This window comes from Salvelinus fontinalis, chromosome 32, assembly GCF_029448725.1.
Source record: "Salvelinus fontinalis isolate EN_2023a chromosome 32, ASM2944872v1, whole genome shotgun sequence".
In the NCBI taxonomy this organism is placed as follows: Eukaryota; Metazoa; Chordata; class Actinopteri; order Salmoniformes; family Salmonidae; genus Salvelinus; species Salvelinus fontinalis.
In genome coordinates this window covers 35,105,138-35,119,895 of record NC_074696.1, presented here as the reverse complement: position 1 = coordinate 35,119,895, position 14,758 = coordinate 35,105,138, and positions in this window count along the sequence as shown.

The window sequence follows — 14,758 nt, the reverse complement described above, 5'->3', positions numbered from 1 at the left end:
TTTCAACCACAGATGGCCAAGAACCAGCCACACCTAACAACACTTTAATTGCCTCTAATCTATCTATGGAGAGGGCGCGACACTCAGAAATAACATCATGACCCAAATATTTAACAGAGCTGTGGCATAATTTCATCTTACAGGGGTTAACTTTATGACCATTTTCTGTCCCCCAAAAAATCAACAATGCCCGAGTGTCCTCGTGACAAATCTCCTCTGATTGTGAGCAAACCAACAAATCGTCAACATACTAAACCAAAATACTCCTTCCAGAAACAACAAAAGCCTCTAGGTTCCGAGACATTTTTTGGGCAAAGATGGCAGGTGATTCAACGTGGCCTTGAGGCATCACTGTCCATGACCATTTTCTACCAAGAAATGTAAACGAGAACCAGTCATGTGATTCTTCAGCCACAGGAATGCTAAAGAAAGCATTAGTTAAATCAATTACTGAAAAACAACAACTACCTGGAGGCACCTGGGATAAAATGGTAACAGTGTTAGGCACCAGGGGTGTTCTAGCATGTACAGCATCGTTTACTATTCTAAGGTCTTGCACAAAATGATAATCACCAGATGGTTTCCTAACAGGTAGAATTGGTGTGTTACAGGGCGAATTCGGGCAGAGAACCAGAGCGCCTCGTTCAACTTCTTTGTTAAGAGGGTACTGGCTTCTTTGTTAAGAGGGTACTGAATTTTTTGGGTGCTTTTTGGAACGACCATAACTGGCAAAGCTCCTTTCATGCGTCCAATGTCAGTCTTGGATTTAGCCCACAGTTCTTCACGTATATCTTTTAACCAATCAATGTGTGAATTGTCTTGTAATACCACAGGCATGGTTTCAACGGGAATTGGTTATTTTCTTGGTATTGTCATTGCAGTAGCCCAGTACGGGGAATAGAAAGTTGCTGATGAAGCTGCCACTTTCCCTCTCCTTCCCAGGCCACCCAATAAGTTGCTTCCATCACTTTCTTCATTCAAACACCCACATCATTCCGTTGTGTTCCAGAAGCTTTTGATGAGCTACAATTGGGAACAGAGCCAGGGACTGCTACGAAGTCTTCTCCTCTGTATATCCCATTCATGGTTATCTCAACTGTCTCTGTTTTGACCATCTCTGTTGGTATTCTTCGCATTAGGGAACATCAGCAGTACAATGTAGGTGTTCAGACACTTCCCAGTTAGCATGCAACGGGGAAGAGAGGGATTGCTTTCTCAGCTCCCCCTCAACATGTAGAACATTCAGGTGCTAAGCATAGTACCAGTTCATCAGGCACGGGAAGATTACGTTTTCTCTCTATCCCAATGACAATCCTTTTTCAGTATAGGCAACAGATAAATTCATTTTACACATCAAATCTCCTCCTAATAAATTTACTGGTCAGGCAGAGGAATTGGTGTTTCCATTTTCCGTCTCCCCACTCCACATCCAGGGAATTCCAGATGCTCCAACTGTGTGCATTGTTTTCTTTCAAGGGGGGACAGACAGGGCAGACATTTTCAACACTGAGACCGCAGTACCAGTGTCCACCAAAAATTGAATTCTATGTTTATTAACTAAAATGTCAATAAGGGGGTTTTGGGTTGACAAGGTGGTCAAGTTTAGCATTTGACAGGTTTCTTCTGGTTTTTCATTATTGTTTTCTTCATTAGTTTCTTCTTCTGTTTCCGCCTCATCCTATGTTTTGTAGCCCACTCGTCCACCTCCTCTTCCAAATAGGTTGTCCACCTGCACAGGTGGGGACGGCCACTCTCCTTGACATTCTCCTGCTCCAGGACGGTGTCTGAGAAATACCCTAACTTCCCACAGTTGCAGCAGCTCCAGTCTCTCCCTCCGTCAGCTCCAGCAGGGGCCCCTCGGCCTCTACCTCTTTTTCTCTCTGCTTGTTTGCTCTGGTTCTTGCCTTGGCTAGTTGCTTTCTGTCTTCAGCTCCAGCACCTTCTGCAGCTCCTCCAACAGCTCCTATATGAGAGGGAGGCCACCACCTCTGTCTGCCGGTGGAGGATTTGGCAGTGGCAGATACAAGGTGAAAGGGTTGCCCTTGGAGAAAGGCCAGCTAGGCTTCTTGTTTTTATTTTGTCCTCTTTCATCTCCGGTTCCACTTGCTTTACCATCAATCCTCTTACAGATTTATCTTTAGCATTTTCTGCTTCTCTCTCCCACTTCCTGAAATCGTCCCACTTCACTTGAACTTTCTTGTATTTTCTTTCAAGTTGGCTTCTCACAGACTCTGTGCTCAGTGTCCCATCAGCAGGGAAATCTCCATCTGTCCATCTTGTCCAGTCTTCTGTTAGGTCCAGTAGCCCCCTACCATTTTTTTTGTCATTACACGACACAGCCCTTTTGGTTCCCAGCACGGATCCTCAATCGTACTCTTATTATTTCCCTTTCGCATACTTAAACCCTCTGTTGAACTAGTCCAGGTTAACACGCCATCCCACACTCACACAACTCTCACACGGACTAAACCCCTGTTCAATCAATTAGTAAATCACACAATACTCACATCTACATTCACTTAGTACTATTCCCAAACACAGTCAGTAATCTCCCTTATTACTCCTCATGCATCTTCAACGATTCTCTTGTCGTTACCTCCTATGCATACATATGTATCTTCAATGGTTCTCTTTATAGTCTCTATATCTATAGTCTTTTTATCTATTGTCTCTATAGTCTTGCCACTACTTCCTATACATATAAAATAACACCTCATGCTATTATCAGTGGTTCTCAGACCACGTAGACACTTCTCATAAATGCCTACAGACAATTGTCAGTGGGGCTTTTCCTGCCCTCACTCTAGCCTTCTCCTAAGACTAGCTATAGTCTTCTTAAGACTATGGTAACTTGATTCATTGGTATGTTTAGTTTTATATATATATTTTTATACTAATTAATTTAAATTGACATACTTAAATCGGTTGAGTTGTCCATCTAGGTCTCGTAGATGTTGTGTTTCCTCCTAGACGCGTCTCACAGTGAAGATATGTTACGGGTGTGTCCTCGTCCTCTTTTAGTGAAACAGGAATTTCCCTTGACGCCTTCCCAAGAATGTGCCACCGGTGTTCCCTCTCAGACCTTCACTGATGGATCACGTCGAGAAGATCAAACATCTTGTTCCGTGACGCCAAGATTGTGGTGGAAATTCTACACCAGGGACACCTGAAGTCAATATTAAATTAATCACTCTTTATTATAATGGCCGGAGAGGTTCACAAACTCAATCCAAAGCTTCAAGAAAACTCTGGAAAGGGCGGTCCTTTTCAGTCCTTATATACTGCTACACAAACAAGTCATATAAGCATGATTTACATAATTTATTATTAATTTTGGTTGCTGCATGTGATACCTCACAAGGCTTCTTCTCTCAAAGCTGGGACCTTGAAACTGAGATACTACTTTTGGTTTTGAGAACAATGTTCTGAGTGTACCGCCAATTGGTCTGAGGAGGAGGTCACAGTCACCTGCACAAACCAAGATAGAGTGATAGGAGATGCTGTGTACAATTCAAGGCTCTCTATTCAGAAAACAACATTTTCCCTCACACTAACTTGCCCTTACTGTCCATACTACTGTGTGCTATTACCTATAGCCTTAGGTCTACTAGCTCTTGGCCTGCTACACTAGCATGCTAGCTCCCCCTGTACCTATTGTATACTATGCTATTCACTAATTGCATCCTGGCTTATACAGCCTATGCTATTCTATCATTTGTGCTATTTAGCCTGTTCCACCGCATTACTGCTCTGTAGCAGTTTAGCCTACTAGGCCCTGTGTATTACTGTATATTTATTACCAGCCAATAGCATTACCATGCTAGCACTGCTAACGCTACAATGTATTAGCCCATTGCTATGCCATTGCTGCTTTGTATATATTGCATGACTGTTATTACTACTGTATAGTCAACACTGCCAGCACACTGTTGTAATATATATCCCCTGTTCCTTCTGTCCTACAGTAAACCACTATCACTATCATCAGTCCTCTTCTTGTTTGCTGTGTGTGTGTGCCTGTCTTGCGTGTGGCAATAAATGTGTGTTCTGTACACCTGTCTCTTACTAGTAATTTATGTCCTCTTACCAGGACGCTGGGACAGTTGCAACTATATCTAAACCGGCACACCTATCGGAGTCCACCACCAGTAGGTGGCGCTCTTTTCAATGGGCATAAAATCCGGTGTTATTTGGTTTTCCAAAATCTATCCTGGCGGACCTTAAGGGTCCTTGAGGCAAATGTGTTCAGCATGAGGAAAGAAATCTACATACAAAGTTTCATGGTCAAGCGGGGCGAGAGATTTGAGTGAGACTGGTTATAACAGCATCACCTACAGGACAATCACTGCCATTCTATTTGACCAAGTTACTTGATTACATTTTAGTCACTTAGCAGACACTCTTATCCAGTGTTACTCACAGAAGCAATTAGGGTTAAGTGCCTTGCTCAAGGGAACATCGACAGATTTTTCAACTAGTCAGCTCGGGGATTCAAACCACCAAACTTTCGGTTACTTGCCCAATGCTCTTAACAGCTAGGGTACCTGCCGCCCTAATGGCCTGTAGTTACCAACCTATGCTGGAGTTATTTGACATGTCCAAAAAAAAAAACACACAGAGAATAAGAGTAGCTGTGAAACCATAAAAATAACACGAATGCATGCAAAAAGATTCATGCAACCATACTTATCTACTCAGTCAAAGTCACTAAATCATGATGATCAAAACTGGAAGTACAACTATCCAAAGATACAGAATTCTGAGCAATTACTCTCCTTTTATGCATGTCACCAAACAATTCCATACACATCAAAACAAATAGGATTCTTGATTAAAAAAATAAATGTAAAAGCACATTGTGTGCATGATTCATTCATCGTTATCAGCACAATCCAATTCCATGTATACAACACATAGGCAACAGTAAACATGTGGTCCCCCACGAATGATGCAACCCCCCCCCCCCCCCCACCCCCAGCACTGCTGGAAACAGTGAACACAATTGCACACATTTCTCTTCTGATTAAACATTTTGTTAATATTCTGTGAACAAAGCACCAAAATTCACTGAAAATATTTGTATTTAAAGTTTTGCAAAAAGGGGTCTAAGATATCTAACTCAGGTACAAAGGCAAGAAAATCTGTAAATGTATTTGAGAATTTGATCATTGCTGTTCTGCTGTAGATACATTTCAACACAGATCCCCAAAATACTTGTACGCGATTGAGAAAAACTGTAATACTGGAGAGGAGTCACACATACACTATATATACAAAAGTATGTGGACACGCCTTCAAATTAATACATTTGGCAATAGCTCACATCCATGCAATCTCCATAAAACCATTGGCAGTAAAATGGCCTTACTGAAGAGCTCAGTGATTTTCAACGTAGCATCGTCATAGGATGCCCCCTTTCCAACAAGTCAGTTTGTCAAATTTCTGTGAAGCGTTGGCTTCGTAATGCTCGCCGCCGAGCAGTGGAAACGTGTTCTCTGGAGTGATGAATCACGCTTTCCCATCTGGCATTTCGACAGACAAATCTGGCGGAATGCCAGATTTGCCATCTCCACCAAACTTTATAGTGTCAACTGTAAAGTTTGGTGGAGGAGGAATAATGATCTGGTGCTGTATTTCATGTTTCGGTCGTTCCAGTGAAGGGAAATCAACGCTACAGCATACAATGACATTCTTGACAATTGTGTGCTTCCAACTTTGTGGCAACTGTTTGGGGAAGGCCCTTTCCTGTTTCAGCATGGCAATGCCCCCGTGCACCCCATGCAAAAAGCGAGGTCCATACCAAAATGGTTTGTCGAGATCGGTGTGGAAGAACTTGACTGGCCTGCACAGAGCCCAGACCTAATTAGGGTTTGCGGCAACTTCTACCTCTAGTTCCTGACTCTGAAGGTAATTTCTGCTCATATGGATGAAAATGATATTGTTTCTCTTTTAGAGCTAAGCTAATGGCCAGTCTACACGGTATTTTGTTCTGGACAAAATACAAGTTAGCATCAACATGGTATGGAGCATGGCAATTATGGATGTGAGATGCGTAGATAAGCATCAACTGTGTGGCCAAAATCAAATGGAGGGCATACGTCAATAGAGTCATTATTTTCTGTTATGTGATGGTAGTTCAAAACAATGTTGGTGAACATTTAACCATTACTACCCTGGCACAGGTATATAGAAGGATTTGGTAAAAGTACTGTAATTAACCAAGCAGATTGTAAAGATCAACTAGCCCCTGTTTAAATGGCACTCTTACTAGTCACCAATTTATGGTAATTTGATATGATATAACTGCAAGCTAATGATGTAGATTTGACATTATGTGATTCTGCCAGCAGCTGCATGTCCTTTCAGAGTTTCATTTAATTAGGACTATTATTGACACAGCGCCATTGAGAAACTGTTCTCGCTAGAGTGAGATACAAGATGAGTCACCAGCACGGCCGGTCCGCTCATTAGGCAGGATTAGGCGGACACCTATTACGGCAGATTGACGAGGGCGGCATCTTCTGAGCTAAACTGACCAAGACACACCTCCAACAACAACACATAAAGCCTCACATAATTCTGCCCAAAAACAATTATAATTTCTCTCAACCAGTGGCATATGGGCTTTTTAGGTGATCGCTGATGACGTCCTGTGATAAACAGTGGCCACTTTGTCAAAGGCAGGGGCGCAAAATATTTTGCCTGTCCATTCCCAGCATGCCTCTCCGGGCATCGCTGCGGGACTCCCTAAACATTCAAAAAGATAATTAACATAAATCAAGTAGCAGATATAGGATATGGTAGAACGAGTATGTGGCCTTTTTTATAGCCTACAGGCTAGAGATAAAATATATGACAATGTAATGAGATGGACACTTTTTACATCATGCAGGTTTCTCCGATCAAATAGCCTAACCTAAATGGCGCTCAATCAAATAAAAAATGCGTTGTCATGTTAACAAACAACATATCCTAAAAACGGGACAGGTCAAAGTAAAATGGACAATCACAACTGTTGTCCAGGTGTTTCACCCCATTGTCATGATCAGTGGTTTCAAGTTTGTATCCCTCAATTGCTGATCGTAGCGAAAAATAAAATTCTTCTGCATTTCCGGCTGTGTAAACACATTGCAAATAGGCTCACGATAACTCCTGATAAAGTTGGGTAGCTGATATTCAGAGATTAAACAGACAAATTGATTAGTCACATGAATAAATGGTTGGCCTACCACATGGATGGGCATTCATAAAATTCCATTTGCCCTAACATGGTAACCCCAGTAAGCATGATGTCTTTTGGACCTCTTTTTTTCGGTGTTTTACAAATGATAGGCTTACCACATAGATGGGCATTCATAACATTATATTTCAACCAAAACTGTAGCCTAAACCTCAGTAAGCACAGACCGACACTGACACCTTTGGCGTCTTTTCTTGGTGCAGTTCCGGACCGGCTTTGATTTCCACATCCACGGACATTGGTTTTTGGGCCACAACAAATCTGAACCATGTTTGGTTCAGATTTTGTCCACCTTAGATTTGGCCTAAACATAGATGTTTATTTTTTATTTATTTCACCTTTATTTAACCAGGTAGGCAAATTCAGAACACGTTCTCATTTACAATTGCGACCTGGCCAAGATAAAGCAAAGCAGTTCGACACATACAACAACACATAGTTACACATGGAGTAAAACAAACATACAGTCAATAATACAGTGAAAAATAAGTCTATATACAATATGAGCAAGTGAGGTGAGATAAGGGAGGTGAAGGCAAACCAAATATATATATAAATAAATAAAAATATAAAAAGGCCATGGTGGCGAAGTAAATACAATATAGCAAGTAAAAAAAACACTGGAATGGTTGGTTTGCAGTGGAATAAGGTGCAAAGTAGAGATAGAAATAATGGGGTGCAAAGGAGCAAAATGAATAAATACAGTAGGTAAAGAGGTAGTTGTTTAGGCTAAATTATAGATGGGCTATGTACAGGTGCAGTAATCTATGAGCTGCTCTGACAGCTGGTGCTTAAAGCTAGTGAGGGAGATAAGTGTTTCCAGTTTCAGAGATTTTTGTAGTTCGTTCCAGTCATTGGCAGCAGAGAACTGGAAGGAGAGGCGGCCAAAGGAAGAATTGGTTTTGGGGGTGACCAGAGAGATATACCTGCTGGAGCGCGTGCTACGGGTGGGCGTTGCTATGGTGACCAGCGTCTATAAGTTCTATAAAGAGGTCTATAAATTACTTATTTTAAACTTTCATTCAGAACCAAAAACGTGCCTGATTTCAACATCTGGAAAATTCATACTTTCAAATCTCTGAAAAATACATATACAAGATGCTTTTTCAATGTCCTGTAACATATCTATTTTAAACATACAGAAATGACCTTTTCGCCTTTCATTCAGAACCTAAACTGAACCTAACGTCAACGTCTGGAAAATACATATTTTAGACATCTTTACAACATAATTTGCTTACTGGTGTTAAAAATATTTGTTAGTCTGATGTGATTGATGAGGAGCATCCAGACGCTGCACTTGATGAATTTATGAAATTGCTTCTTCCAATTATTGATAAACATGCACCTGTTAAAAACTCACTGTTAGAACTGTTAAGGCTCCATGGATTGATGAGGAATTGAAAAACTGTATGATTGAAAGAGATGGGGCAAAAGCAGTGGCTAATAAGTCTGGCTGCACATCTAACTGGCTTACTTACTGCAAATTGAGAAATTATGTGACTAAACTCAACAAAAAGAAGAAACTTTATTATGAGGCCAAGATCAATGATATAAAGAATGAGGGAAAACATTTTTTGGAGTACTTTAAATTAAATTATGGGCAGAAAGACAAATCCAACACCATCTTTCATCAAATCAGATGGCTTATTCATCACAAAACACAAAAAGTTAATGTTGCCAATTATTTTAATGATTATTTCATTGGCAACGTGGGCAAACTTAGGCAGGAAATGCCAACAACGAACAGTGAGCAATTGTATTCATGCATAAAAAAAACAAATAATGAAAGAAAAGCCGTGCAAGTTTGAAGTTTGTAAAGTTCGTATGGGAGAGGTGGAAAAATTATTGGAATCGATCAATAATGACAAACTGGCATTGACAATTTAGACGGAAAGCTACTGAGGATGGTAGCTGAGCCTAGAGGAAAGCCTTTGTCCTCAGGCCTGGAGGGAAGCCAAAGTAATTCCGCTACCCAAGATTGGTAAAGCGTCCTTTACTGGTTCTAACAGCAGACCTATAAGCTTGCTGCCAGCTCTTAGAAAACTGTTGGAAAAAATTGTTTGACCAAATACAATGCTATTTCTCAGTAAAATAATTAACAACAGACTTTCATCATGCTTATAGAGAAGGGCACTCAACATGTACTGCACTGACACAAATGACTGATGATTGGTTGAAAGACATTGATAAGAAGATTGTGGGAGCTGTACTGTTAGATTTCAGGGCAGCCTTTGATGTTGTTGACCATAACCCGTTAAAAAAAAAAACGTATGCGCTATGGCTTTTCAACCTCAGCTCTGAATCCACTATATGGCAATCTATCTAATAGAACTCAGAGGGTTTTCTTTAATGGAAGCTTCTCTAATGTCAAATGTTACGTTCCCCAGTTTCTGTGTTGTTCTGGGTTTGTATGTGTGTGTGTGTGTGTGTGTATGTGTGTATTTCAGGAAATGGAATCCTGGATTCCTCAAGCAGCTGATTGGTCGGCCCCATCACTGATTGGAGCTTTGACCTCGCCCTCTCGTCAGGGGAAACAGCTGGCTCATCAATTACCGACTCCTTCTGCAGCTTGAAAAGCCAGTGTTCCTTCTTTGAATGTCCTGTGTTGTTTGTTGGTCTGTATAAGTTGTTGAAAGTATTTTGTAGCCGCTCCTGCAGAGGTATGTGTATGCCATAGGACTTGGTGTTTTTGGTTTATTGAAATTGTTCACTAGGTATTGGTGAATTATTCTGTTTCATTTGATCCCAGGGGGGAAGGGGTGCGCACCTTGGGAATGTTTAGGCAAGACGGCTGCGGGCATACATTATCCGTAGTATTTAATCTGTTTATGCACACTAGGTAAGACCTGGGTGGACCCCCCCCCCCCCCCCTTGTATTTTGGTTAGTGTGCCAGGTGGTGCTAAGATTAGGTAAGTAGTGGGTAGGCAGGTAAGGTAGGAGAGGGGATTTTAACTTTTACTTTCTTTGGTTCTGTCCAGCCCCTTTTCCACACATTACGGCGTTAAGGAAATAAATTCTGTGTAAAATGTTCATTTTCTCTGCCTCTGTCGTCATTCCCCGCACCTACGATCACATACTTTTTCACTCCACGGGGAGTTGAGTTGTAGCAGGGTGTTCCCTCCGCCAAGAGGCGTACGTAACATCAAACATGTAAAGTGGGGTGTACCGCAGGGCAACTCTCTAGGTCCTCTACTCTTTTCAATTTTTACCAATGACCTGCCACTGGCATTAAAAACCTCTTTAGGCTAGGGGGTGCTGTTGTCACTTTTTCTGGAAATCGTGTAATTTTTAAACGGCTTCCTACTCAATTCTTGCTCGTACAATATGCATATTATTATTATTGGATAGAAAACAGTCTCTAGTTTCTATAGCTGTTGAAATTTTGTCTGAGTGGAACAGAACTCATTCTACAGCAATTTCCCTGACATGGAGTCAGATTTCACACATTTTGGCCCCTGATCTGGAGTCAGTTTAAAGGCCACTGTGAATGCTATGAGGATACAGACACTGCTTACGTCTTCCCCTGGATGCCTTTACGTGATGACGCTTTGAATGGTGTCGATTGCGCAATCACAGCCACTATAAAACAAAAAAACGTGTAGGTAGGAACTCTTTTCCAGCTGCGCCGGACGCGCGGTGGACACCGACCTGCTCTTTTTCCAAGCATTACTGGTGTAGCCAGTAATATTTCTCCGGTCATGTTTTTACTCGTTATAGGAGTTAAAAACATCATAAGGTAGTTAATTTAAACCGTTTTATAGCAATTTATATCCGTTTAGTGCGATTTTGGGACATTTATTTCTGAGACACTGTGAATCTCTGGGCACGTTTCCAGTTCATGCCGAACGCAATGGGCATTTCCACATGGCAAGAGGACAGCTTTTGACCAAAAGACGATTAGACCCAAGAAAGGATTCTTTGCCCAAGATTCTGATGGAAGAACAGCTCAAAGTAAGAACAATTTATTATGATAAATCGTGTTTGTCGAAAAATGTTAATCGCTTATGACGCCATTTTGTTAGACGTAGCTTCGCTTGGCGCAAACTGTATTGAAAAGTAAGGATAATTAAAAAAATGTAAATCAGCGATTGTATTAAGAATTAAATTGTCTATCAATCGCTGTCCACCCTATATTTTTTTGTCACGTTTATGAGTATTTATGTATACGACTAGATCACTGTCTAATATGGCGCACGACATTGTCTGACCAGCTGGGCAACTTTTGTCATTGTCTAACCATGATTTTGGTGGCTAAATATGCACATTTTCGAACAAACTGTATATGTATGTTGTAATATGATGTTACAGGAGTGTCATCTGAAGAATTCTGAGAAGGTTAGTGAAAAAATGTATATTTTTTGGCGATGTTGACGTTATCGCTCTCTTTGGCTAGAATCTATGCTCTGGTAATGTTTGCACATGTGGTATGCTAATATAACGATTTATTGTGTTTTCGCTGTAAGACACTTAGAAAATCTGAAATATTGCCTGTATTCACAGGATCTGTGTCTTTCGATTAGTGTATGCTGTGTATTTTTACGAAATGTTTGATGATTAGTAATTAGGTAATAAACGTTGCTCTATGTATTTATTCTAGTCCATTTGTGACGGTGGGTGCAATTGTAAACTATGATATCTACCTGAAATATGCACATTTTTCTAACAACCTATCCTATACCATAAATATGTTATCAGACTGTCATCTGATGAGGTTTTTTCTTGGTTAGTGGCTATCAATATCTTAGTTTATCCGAATTGGTGATAGCTACTGGTGTTGGTGGACAAAGAAAAGATGGTGTCTTATGCTAAGGTGTTTAGCTAATAGATTTACATATTGTGTCTGCCCTGTAAAACATTTTAAAAATCGGACATGTTGGCTGGATTCACACGATCTGTGTCTTTCATTAGCTGTATTGGACTTGTTATTAATGTGTGAAAGTTAAATATTTAAAAAATATATTTTTTTGAATTTCGCGCTCTGCCTTTTCAGTGGAATGTGGGAGGAGTGCCGCTAGCGGCACCCCAGTCCTAGACAGGTTAAACAAAGCATTTGTGTCCATGTATGCTGAAAATTCAACCATATACGCATCAGCAACCACAGCTAATGAAGTCACTGAAACCCTTAGAGTTGCAGTCTGTTTTGGAATGGGTGGCCAGTAATAAACTGGTCCTGAACATCTTTAAAACAAAGATCATTGTATTTGGTACAAATCATTCCTTAAGTTCTAGACTTCAGCTGAATCTGGTAATGAATGGTATGGCTGTTGAACATGCTGAGGAGACTAAATTACTTGGCATTACCTTAGATTGTAAACGGTCATGGTCAAAACACAGATTCAATGGTTGTAAAGATGGGGAGGTCTAGCCGTAATAAAGAGATGCTCTGCTTTTTTGACACCACACTCCACAAAGCAAGTTCTGCAGACTCTAGTTTTGTCTACATTTTGCTCTTAATTGTAATCAGAGGGCTGATATAAATACTATGGATGCCAGTCTCTTGGCTAAGAGTTGAGAGACTGACTGCATAATTATTTTTATAAGAAACAGTGTTGAAAATCCCAAATAGTTTGCATAGTCAACTTACACACAGCTCTGACACACACACTTATGCCACCAGGGGTCTTTTCACAGTCCCCAAATCCAGAACTAATTCAAGAAAGCACACAGTATTATATAGAGCCCTTATTGCATGGAACTTCCTTCAATCTCATACTGCTCAAATAAACAGCAAACCTGGTTCCAAAAACATAAAGCAACACCTCGCCTCTCTATTTGACCTAGATAGTTTGTGTGTATGCATTGATATGTAGGCTGTGTGCCTTTTTAAATAATGTATGTAGTTCTGTCCTTTATTGATGTTCTGTATTGTTTTTCATGTTTTGTGTGGACCCCAGGAAGAGTAGGTGCTGCTTTTGCAAGAGCTAATGGGGATTCTAATAAAATACCAAATACTGGGACTACAATAGTTTTGCGGGGAGGCATCTTTTGGTCACGCCTAGGGCGGCAGAATGGAAAGGACCGGCCCTGGTCACCAGGACAGTGATTATAGAATGGAGGTGTCAAATTTCACTGCTGTAGATTTTCAGACTTTTCATCCTCTGAATTAGTGTCTGATCTGGACCTGAGATATTAAAAGGTTACACTGCGTATGTAACCAAGGTTCTCTGAAGGAACAGGTGAGATACCGCTCACTCTATGGGAAATAATTATTGGAAAATGTATGTAAGACTACATGGACTAAATGTCCAGGATTTCAGCCAATGACAAGACTGTTCATGCTGCCTCTAAATGCTCTACAAGAGTAGTTTGTAAACAATTTGTCCTATTTTATGCACTATTTTAATATGCGTCTGAGTGAGGGTGTTGCATCTAGGCTACTCTCAGCTCACAATTGTGTCTCTTTACATGAATTGAACTTCCATCCTCTCAGGTCTGGGGCACATGTATGAATTGATGGTTGGATCAGAATCACCATTAATCATTGGCCAGAATGGAGAATTAAGTTAAATCACAAGTACAAATCCCTTTCTCCATCCATAGCTATTTTAGGAAAGGGACAATTTTAGCTAGCTGGCTAACTAGCCTCTGGAGGACAACACAACACGACGCAACACTTAAAATGTTACTGTCCATGAGGTATGCTCTCAATGGGATTTGATAGGAGTTACGCAAAATCCAAGCTGGCTTCCTGCACTTTTTTGTTGTTGTGCCAGAACCATTCACAGTTTAGCTCAACGCTGATTGAATAATTATTTATATTCCCTTGCCTTCAATGCAACGGGCGGCAACAATATCATACTCGTTTGGACCAGACAGCATCAGATAGAAGGCCTGCACGTAGAGAAGAACAGCTGTGTGACTCAATGGGATCCGAGATTCCGAGCGCCAGCTTTATTCGACTGAGTAAACTGCTTCTCACATCCCAGTTTACCTCCTGCAGGGGGAAAATAGGCCGTTCCAGGCAATTGCTTCAGAAAGGAGGGGAATGGAAAGTGAACACAAGATGTGGCATTTACAGGTGTGACTTAGTTGTTGGAAAATTGGAAGGATGTCATGTTTGTTTGAAAAGGAGCTGATCTTTGTAATCCAAAAAACTACAATATAGCTAACTGTGACAAACTACATTTGACGGAGCTGGTGGTTGAAGGCTGAAGGACCTGGGCTTGGATACTTAATAAGGCCTATCCAGTTGATCAGATATGATGACTAAACTGTAGTGCTTTACCACCACACACTGTCACTGTTGTATTCTAAAATATGAATGTTTCTCTTATAATCAGCATTGGAAATGTATTTTTCCTTTGTACATTTCACATAGATAAGTCAGGGTTTAGTCTCAACCAGGGCCTGAACTCATTCTACTGTCAACCCAACACTTTAGCTGTAAAGCCAAGAGGTCAGAATGTCTTGACGAGGTCACTGTTGGGTTAATAAGGTCTACTGGATCAAAAACAAGATCACTTGGCCATCTGGAACACAGACACTAATTCACTGCAGCTAATTGGCTAAATTCA